Below are 10,222 nucleotides of genomic sequence, written 5' to 3' on the forward strand. Positions count from 1 at the left end.
GGGAGGAGGAGGAGTAAAAGGTTTGGGACAGACTATTAAGGGCTTTAAAAGCTAAACATAGGAGTTTACATTTTATCCTAGAATCAACAGTGAGCTACTGGGATTTATTGAGGAGGGGAGTGACTGGTGTAGATCTGAGCTTAAGCAAAATTATTCTGGCAGCTGTGTAGAGACTCAAGACTTGAGGCAGGAAAACCAACCAGGAGGCAGATGCAGTTGCAATGTGAGAGGCCGAGGGAGCCTGAACTGAGGTGGTGGCTGAGAGAGTGAAGGGATTGGATGCAAGAGATGTTGTGGGAGTACGATGTCATCTCTTGCCTCTGTCCCTTTGCATAGGCTATCTCCCACAAAGAGAGCCTAGTTCTCCTTCACCTCTACCTCCCAGGATCCCAGTCTTCCTTTAAAGAATGGAGTGGCTGCCATCTGCTCCACCAGACCCTCCTGATCTCTCTGCTTCTGAGCGTTTTCTATTTCTTTACATTATATTTATATTTTATATATAACTTTTAATTATAGTATCCCCCGGCCTCCCAGAGTTGCTGCAATTTAACACATCACATTACAAATGTTGTGTTTGTCAAATCAGATAAAATAGATGAAGGACTTTGCTAGTCTTTAGTGTTATATAAATATGATCTATTGTTAGATAAAGGAAGGGAATAAGCATTTATATAAGCACCTACTATGTGTCAGCATGTGCTAAGTGCTTTAAAAATATTAGCTCACTTGAGTCTCATAATGACCCTTAGAGGTGGTGCTATTTGACAGTTAAGGAACCTGAGGCAAAAAGAGATTGAATGACTTGCCCAGGGTCATACAACTAGGAAGTAACTCAAGTCTTTCTGATTCTAAGCCCAGTGCTGTAATAACAATTATAGCTAATATTTATATAGTGCTCACTAAGTGTCAGGCGCTTTATAATTGTTTGATCTTCACAACATCCCCAGGAAATAGGTGCTATTATTATCCTTCTTTTACAGATGAGGAAACTGAGGCAAATAGAGGTTAAGTGACTTGTCCAGCACCACACAGCTAGGAAGTGTCTGAATCCAGATTTGAACTCGGGTCTTTCTGACTCCAAGCCCAGTGTTCTTTCTACTGTGCTACCAGCTGCCCCTTACATATTAGACGATAAGCTCCTTGAGGTCAGAGAACTGTACCTTGAACCTAGCCACTTATTATTGTTGAATTGAATTGAATGGCCTTTTCATGGTGGATCATGATCTCAGAAAAATTACAATTTTAGGTGGCCTGAAGGGAAAAGGAACAGATGCCAATAGGCTATAACACATTCCCAATGGTATCCATGCATAATAAAAGCTCACATTTATATAGTACTTTAAGATTTCAAAGAGTTTTTCATGTGTTATTTGATCTTCACAACCACCCCGGGAGGTAGGTGCTGTTATGACCCCTACTTTACAGATGAAGGAAATGAGACTGAGAGAAGTGAAATGATTTGCTTCAGATCACACACTTAATAAGAGCCTGAGGCTAATTTTGAATTCACATCTCCCCAACTCCAAGGCCAAAACTCTATTCACTGTGCCACAGTTGGCTCACAAATTGGTAGAAAAACCATCATTCTAGACATAGATGACCAAGCAGGAGGTTGGCCCCCATCCTCTAATGACAAAAGATGGTCGGCCTAAGGGTTGTACCCACGACCATGAATGCAAGAAGTGGGGGAGTTTTGAGTGGCTTCTCAATGAAGAATTTATAGAAAGACAGGGAGGGACCAGAATTGCCCAGGGTGGACAGGAGGACAATGAATCATGATGTGAGCTAGCGAAGGAAGGACCACACTGTTGAGATCACAGCCCTGTTGGGGGTTCTGTAAACATGGAGAAAAAAAGCTACTCTTTTTATTTTTTTAGAACATGCTCAGAAAGAACATAGTACAGGCATGAGCTCTGCCTTCAGAAACCAATTCTGGAAATTGGCACGTACAGTCCCATTCCTTGCTGGACTGAAAAGTGCTGAACATCACACGTTTCATGCGATAGAGAAAATGGGAGAGCTTAGAGCAGTGTGTATCAAAATCTACTCCCACCCTTCTTAACATCTGTTTATTATTTGTCATTAATGATGAGACATCTAAAAAAATTGACATTGCAAAGCAACTACTGTAGTTAGAGGCAGTGAGGCAGCATGATGGATAGAGTGGGTGGCCAGAAATCAGGAAGACTCATCTTCCTGAGTTCAAATCTAGCCTCAAACACTTCTTAGCTGGGTGACTCTAGGTAAGTCACTCAATCCTGTTTGCCTTAGGTTCCTCATCTATAAAATGAACTGGAGAAGAAAATGGAAACCCACTCTGGTATCTCTGCCAAGAAAACCCCAAATGAGATCATGCAAAGTCAGTCACAAGTGAAAACAACTGAACATGAATAGGTAGTATAGCAGATAAGCTTTTGATTTGGAATCAGAAAGATTTGAATTCCCATTTGGCCTCAGACACTTCCTACCTGTGTGACCCTAAGCAAGTCACTTTATCTCCCTGTCTGCCTCAGTTTCCTAACATGTAAAATAGAGATAATAATAACACCTAGCTCTTAGGATCATTACGAGAATCAAATGAGGTAATATTTGTAAACCTCTTTGCAAACCATAAAGCACTATATAAATGCCAGTCGCCATCATCATCATCATCATTATTAATATGCTTATTCAGATCTTATCAGCCTCTTATCTTGTTAACCTTAATAACTGGTCCAGCCCAGTTCTTGAGCTGTTAGGATATTACTTAAGATCTTGTCACCACACTGGCCTCTAGGAAAAGTGGATGCTTTTTGAAATCTCGTTTGACATATTATAATCCTCATTCCTCACCCTGATGTGACTTTGGGACTTCTCTGACTTCTCCACCATGACCCAGGAACCTTATCACTGGGAAAACCTCATATTCGTCAGCTTTGGTACTACTCTACCTCATCATTCCCCTCTGCCCCTCTGATTGGAGGATGAGTCATGAACTCCCTATCTCTATTTAAGGAAGGAGCTCAGCTCAGATATCTCCTCATTTCTTACCTGGCCATACTCCTCTGGGATTTTTCTGACATCTCTATGCTCTTGGGGGAGGGCAGTTGTATCTTCCCCATCCAATCCAATAAACATTTATTAAGTACCTACTATGTGCCAGGCACTGTGCAAGCATTGGGGATACCATTAATAAAAAGAAAGACCGTCCCCACCCTCCAGGAGCTTACAATCTAATTGGGAGAGACTACACACAAAAGGAAACAGGAAAGGGGTGCGGAGAAGAGAGGAGGAGAGACCGGGAAGTACTCAGCACGGGGCATCCTGTTCCTCAGACTTGAAACTAAGCAGAGCAGCAGATGAAGAGTGGAGTGAGTAAAAATTCCAGTTTCTTTCCTTTGTAAAGGAAGATTTGGAAGGACTTTGGTACTCTACCCTCCAGCCTCCCAATCAAGCCCCACTGGCCTGTCCTCTTTTTAGCTTCCCTTTTGTGTTCTGTCTTCTGCTATTAGACTATTAGCACAGTGCCCAGCACATAGTAGGTACTTAATAAAGGTCTATTGTCTATTTGACTGACTGACAAATGTACCATCTTTTTGCTTTGCAACTTACCAGTGTATTTACCATTTTAAATCTTGACTTGCAAGTGAATTGGATTTAAGTGAGGCAGAGCTGTGCAAAGTCATCAGCCTCACTCTCTCCTCCAGAGTCATCAGAGTCTAGTGGCAAAACAGTTCAGGGCCACTGGAGATGAATTTACCTTGTAATGTTCTATCTTAGAACCATACATTGATGTCTTGTTTCCCGACTAAGCTAACATCAATACACAGATACATACTAGGGGTGTATAGATTGTTCAGTAGGACTAGTACCTCCGGCATTAGGGCTTGCTGAGTCCTTTTCAGGGTGGTTCATCCACCTTTGGTGTCCACCTGATTCACCCAACTCTTACCCGTGGCACCAAGAAGCTGTAGCATGTGCAGCAGCCACACTTTGGTCAACTGTCTCAGTAGACAGGACAAACCAGGTTGAAGGTAACTGACAGCACTCCAGCCTGTCAGTGAGTTAAAGGGGAGTCCACCCCAAGCACGTGAAGACTTCCCCCAGGGGAATGGGCAATTTGTTCCAATTGACGGGAGAGTGGCTTAAGTAGGCGCTATGGAATGCTTGGAGGTTGGTTAGACACGGAAGATGCCAAGGTCATCCACTATATCCTGGTCCGTTGCCCATTGTCTTGACTTTTGCCCTGCCCCTGGGCTTCGATGATTCTGGAAGAGAAAGTGAAGCCACAGACTCTGTGCAGCTCTGCCACACTCAAATGCAATTCCTGCACAAGTCACCTATCATGGCATTGGTTCTCTTTGGAAATAAGGAACAAACAACAGCAGAAACATACATATAGACAGACAGGCAGGCAGACAGACAGACAGCTAGGCAGACAGACAGCAGTAATTCGGGGTAGAGACAGGGATGGCACCACCAAAGGGCTGGTTCTGGTGTCGGGGGCACTTAAGTCACCCCTGGAATGATGCAGGGATTCTAAGGGGTGGAGGTAGGGAGGAGAAGAATACCGACAGGGGGTACAGCCAGTAACCTTGGCGACAGGTACCTTAGCTAAGCTTGGTTCTCTCCTCCCCTATGAGCACTGTACCCAGTGCTTAGAACACAGTAAGTACTTCATGTTTGTCAGTTGATTAGAGCCATGGTAATAACGATGACCAAGATAACAGCTGGTATTTGTGAAGTGCTCTAGGATTTACAAAGAAATGTCTAATCTGATGGTAGGACAACAAATGGATTATCTTCGGAGAAATCATTTCGTAGCTTTCATGTTGTGAGTCACATTGAATTTCCATTGAACCACTCCATCGCTATACCCAGGGCAGCTTCTATGAAATGCGAGTGGCCACAGAGGCCTGACCCGAGCAGACTAATGTCCACCTCCAGGCTACTTTCTAACCTCCTCTGATGCCCTTGTACCTCACTGGCAGCAGTGAAGACCTCTGGGGACTTTCGGTATGGCCTTGAGTACCATATTAAAGACAGATGGGGATGTAATCTGGATAACATTGCACATACACTTTATTACATAGCCTGGACCCAAAGGGAATCCTTGGAGGGATTTTCTATATTCTAATAATAAAATCTTTTCTACCCTGAGATCCTACCCATCATGATGTTAACACTATTATTGAAGGAACCTTAGAGCTTATGTCCCGGATTTTCTCTGGCTATCCTCCTTGCCCAGAACTCAGACCTCCTTGGCTTCCTTTTAAGTCCCTACTAAAATACCTTCCTTTATTGGAAGCTTTATCCACCCCCTCTTAATTCCAGTGCCTTCCCTCTGTTAACTATTTCCTGTTTATGCTGCTGTATACAGCTTGCTCTGTATGTATTTGTTTGCATGTTGACTTCCTGATTTTATTGTAAGCTTCTTGAGGGCAGGGATTGTCTTTTGCCTCTTTTTGTATCCCCAGTGCTTAGCATAGTGCCCAGCATGCAGTAGACACTTAATAAATTGATTAATCTAGTACAACCTATTCATTTTGTACATATAAAAAAACAGCCCCCAAGAGGAGAAGTGAGACATAGCGAGAAGGAGAGTGTGACAAGAATGCAGACTATTTGTAGAAGAATAAACCTGGAAAAGCAGGCTGGAGCCAGACTGCGAAGGGCTAGAAATGCCAAACCGGAAAGGTGATTATTTTCTCACAGAGGCAATTGGGAACGATTAAAGATTCTTGTGGCAGGGGTTGGGAGGCTACTTCAAAAACACCAGTGAGGGATAATAAGCACCTGCAGGAAGTTGGTGGCTGTGTGTGAAGTCAGTCATTCAACAAACATTTATTAAGTGCCATATTATGAGGACATAATGAGGTACCATTTGTTAAACCAATTTTTAAAAAAAAAGACTATGGAAGGGAGGAGAGATAGCTTAGGGGCATAGTGGGGTCAAGTGAACGTTTTTAAGGATAAAGTAGACTGGGGGTTTGTAGGCAGCAGGAAAGGATATAGTAGATAGGGAGCAACTAAAAATTGGAGAGTGAGAAGGAATGATTGGGAAGCAGGAGTTAAGGGTACAAGCATGGGGGTTGGTATGGCAAGGAGATAGCAACATCTTTCTCAGAGACTGAACCAAGAGAGCAAAGAATGGGGATGATGTGAAATTGAAGAGGAAGACAGGCTCATTGTAGATGCCTCCATTTTCTTGGTAACATGTGAACTCCTCTATAAAGGAGAAGGAAGAGGCAACAGCTGAAGTTGCATGAGTGATGAGAAAGGAAAAGGCTTGTAATTGTCTCTTCAGAGAGCACAACAGTCAGTTTGGGAAAAGTAAAACAATATTGCCTTGCTTCAGTAATGGCCCAGGAGACATTAGATAAAATATTTCCGCAGTTGGATCAGTTAAGAGGGTTGTATAACTTCCTCTAGAACCTGGAAGAGAAGAGAAGGCAAGATGGTGGGGGCGAACCAGAGAAGGCCATGAGTGGTGATAAGGGGTCAAGGGACTGGATCATACAGGATGGTGTACAATTGAATTGGTTATAGGGTCAAGATTGGGAAGGAAGAAAAGTTATGTTGGAGGGGTGGTGATGACCTGGGAGAGCAATGAGTGGTAGAAGTCCTTAGGGGTACAGTAAACACTGATTTAATTTGTGGATTTCCCTTAGGAGCATCCAGGGTGGTGCTGTTCAGTCATGTCCCACTCTTCATGACCCCACGGACCACAGCATGCCTGGCTCTGCTATCTGCCACTATCACTTGAAGTCTTGGACTTCACTTGGACAGTTCATGTTTGTTGGTTTCCTGACACTATCTAGATGTCTCATGATTTGAGCCACAGGCAGCTCCAGGTCTCATTTTAACTGACTGTATAGAGCTTCTCCACCTTTGGCTACAAAGTCTATCATTGATCTGATTTCAATATTGACCATCTGGTGATGTCCATCTGGAGAGTCAACTTTTGGGTTGTTGAAAAAGAATGTTTGTTATGACCAGCGAGTTATCTTGACCAAACTCTATTAATCTCTGCCCTGCTTCATTTTGTATTCCAAGGCCAAACTTGCTTGTTATTCCAATTCTCTTTTGCTTTTCTACTTCAGCATTCCAATCCCATATGCATATGCCATCTTTTTGGGGGATGTTATTTCTAGAAAATGTTGTAGGTCTTCATGGAACTGATCAATTTTTGTCCCTTCAGCAGCAGTGATTAAAGCATAGACTTGTATTACTATGGTGTCAAATGGTTTGTCTTGCATTTGAACAGATATCATATCATTTGGTCATTTCCTCACCCTTTTATTGATTATGAGGGCTACTCAATTTCTTCTAAGGGATTCTTGCCCACAGTAGTATATCTAGTGATCATCTGATGAATGAACACTCATTTAACCTGTGGATTTCCCTCAGCAATTTAAAAATATCTATTAAATTGTGATGCAACCATCATTTTGTTTGAGTTTTTAAGACGTTTGAGTTAATTCTAAAGTTGGTTCACAAAACCCAGGTAGGAATTTCACCTCCTCCTTCCAATGATATTTATGATTACTGCCATCATTATTAATATTAATTATTATCATCATTAATAATAGTCATTTTAATGATGTTTGTTAAAAAATAATGTCTTTATAAATTACTTTAGGGTTTTGCAAAACATTTTATATATACTTACATATTCTATATCTATCATTCTCATTTGATCCCTTCTTAGCATATTTGGAAAACTGAACTCAGGACCAGAAGATTTGGTTTGTGTTCCACCTGTATTACTTTCTAGCTACAATCTCTGAGTAAGGCTCTTGATCTTTCCGACTTCCCTTAAAAATTAGGGGCAATAATACTTGCACTGTCTACTTCCCAGGATCATTTTGAGGACTGAATAAGTAGACTTAGAGTTTTAAGCCAGCATCTTCTATGAAGGGAGCTTAATGTTATTGTCCTTCCTCTGCTGAAGTCATCCTCTGGTGCTTCGACTTGGTGGCATGGAGGTTGTTGCCTGGAATCTTAAAGGCTTGACCAGCAGAGCAAAGGGCTGAAGGGTAAGTTCCATGGAGCTATGAAGACTTGGAATGGACCTTGTCCTTCTCAGGACCATCCTAGATAAGCTTGGAGAGATATCACCAAGGTGGTGATGAATTTCTGGGCTCTAGCAATTCCGGTAGACCCTCTACCAAGTCATAACGGGGTTCTGGTCTGTGCCAGTCATGGAAGCACTTAAACCAATGAAATCCCAGATTTTTGAAATGATAAAGTACCTCACTGCCAGCTGAGATGGGATCCATTCTCTGGTAAAATGGAGGCTTCCCTTACAATTGTCTGGCCATCTTGTTAATCCATCTAGTTTACAAACTATTTCTTTGTTTACATGCAATAATAAATGATGATTTATGCATAAATAAAATTTAATTAATTGCATCAGTGAATCAATGAGAATGAGTAGAGCAAATATGTAATCAATAGGATACACACCAATCGTACTAACGAATACATTAATTTAATATACATTTTCGGTACTATTTCTGACAGGATTTAAACAGGCGGCTCTATACACTATTATGTCAGAGTTTTCCATAGCTAATGTCCAGCTATCCATTACTTAGGATCAATTGATAAGTATTGTGCCTATTGTGTAGATACTTACTATGTACATACCTACTATGTGCCAGCCATTGAGTTAGGCACTGGGGACGCAAGTATAAAGAATGAAACAATCACTGCTTTCAAGAAGTAAACATTCTAATGGGGGAGACAAGTAGATACATAAATATAACACAAATATAAGGTGAATCAATGCAAATAATAGCTGGAATGTATATATGGTACTTCAAAGTTTGCAAAACACTTCAAATATTATCTCTTTTAAGTTTCACAACTTTGCAAAGCAGGTGCTTTTATTATCCCCATTTTACAGATGAAGTTAATTGACTTGTCCAGGGTCACACGTGGAGTGTGTGAATCAGGATTCAAAGTCAGGTTTTATTGACTCTAAGTGCAGCCCTTCATCTATTAGCTGCCTTTTTACAAAGTGGTTAAATACAAGATAGTTTGGGAAGGCAGGCACTAGCAGTTGGCTGGAAGCAGGAAAGGCTTCATTTAGAAGATGATGCCTGAGCAAGCTGCCTTTTAAAGGAAGAGAAGCGAGAACTTCAAAATTGTTTAACCTAATTCCCTCACTTTAGAGATGAGGAAACTGAGACCCAGAGAAGTGATGTTATCTCTCCAAGGTGACCTAGGCAGTAAGTAGCAGAGGTGAGATTGAAACCCAGTGTCCTCTACTCCTCAGATACAGCAAGCTTCTCACTACATGTTGCTCTCATTTATATCGGGTCCATTGTTCTCACTAACCCGATTATTTATTTATTTATTTTTATTCATTTAAAAACAAATTTATACGAGGCAATTAGGATTAAGTGACTTGCCCAGGGTCACACAGCCAATAAGTATCCAATGTCTGGTCTGAGACTGAATTTGAACTCAGGTCCTCCTGACTCCTGCCGGTGCTCTATCTACTGTGCCAACCCAATTATTTAGGTGAGTGCTTCAAAGGTCCTCACCAATGTGGCAACTCTCTCCAACCATGCACACTGCAGCCCATCCATGCTTCCTCATCTCCTGGGGATTCTTGCCCATGACGTTCTGTAAACCTTCCTTCTAAGATTTACCCAACATGGTGGAAGCCTTAGTCTGGGTGTTTAAAATTCCATGGGGACCAGCACAAACCTTGGGCTGTTCGTTTGTTATTTCTGCTCCCATTCCATGACCAGTCTATTTCCTTGTCTGTCTGCTCCTTTGTTTTCTGAAGGGCATTTTTGTGCTGCTTCTAATATGCAAGCTGACCAACTTATTCAATATAATTAAAAACCTCCTTTATACTAATTAATCAGAAAAATGCCCTCTGTGACTACAAATTGCCAATTAAGGATGTGTTTTCCTTACCTAATTTTAACTCTAATTATTCTTATGTTAGTCCTGCCAAACTTCCTACCATCCAGCACAAAATTAAGATACATCAACAATAAGCTATGTTTTATGATATCAAATTAGATTGTTTTCATCAATATCATAGCACTTCTGTTTTACATAAGTGAACATGCATAACTTGTATCTGATTGCTTACTGTCTCAGAGAGAGGAGGAAAGAGGGAGGGATAGAATTTGGAACTCAAAACTTTAAACAAAACTATTAAAAAATTAAAAAAAATATATCCTAGCACCTTCTCAGGGATGTGATTGGGGGGGTGATA

General features: G+C 41.4%; 1 long non-coding RNA gene across 1 annotated transcript in view; it reads left to right on the forward strand.

Annotated features, from left to right (window-relative positions):
* The window catches only part of LOC110215113 (uncharacterized), a 24,785-nt gene extending 17,575 nt beyond the window's left edge, over nucleotides 1–7,210 (forward strand). The window contains exons 2-3 of the long non-coding RNA XR_013485768.1: nucleotides 5,546–5,676; nucleotides 6,651–7,210. This is a non-coding gene — a long non-coding RNA (uncharacterized LOC110215113). The remainder of the gene's footprint in view (nucleotides 1–5,545; nucleotides 5,677–6,650) is intronic.
* Nucleotides 7,211–10,222: the final 3,012 nt, after the last annotated feature.

This window comes from Phascolarctos cinereus, unplaced genomic scaffold, assembly GCF_003287225.1.
Source record: "Phascolarctos cinereus isolate Bilbo 61053 unplaced genomic scaffold, phaCin_HiC Scaffold_4;HRSCAF=312, whole genome shotgun sequence".
Lineage (NCBI taxonomy): Eukaryota > Metazoa > Chordata > Mammalia > Diprotodontia > Phascolarctidae > Phascolarctos > Phascolarctos cinereus.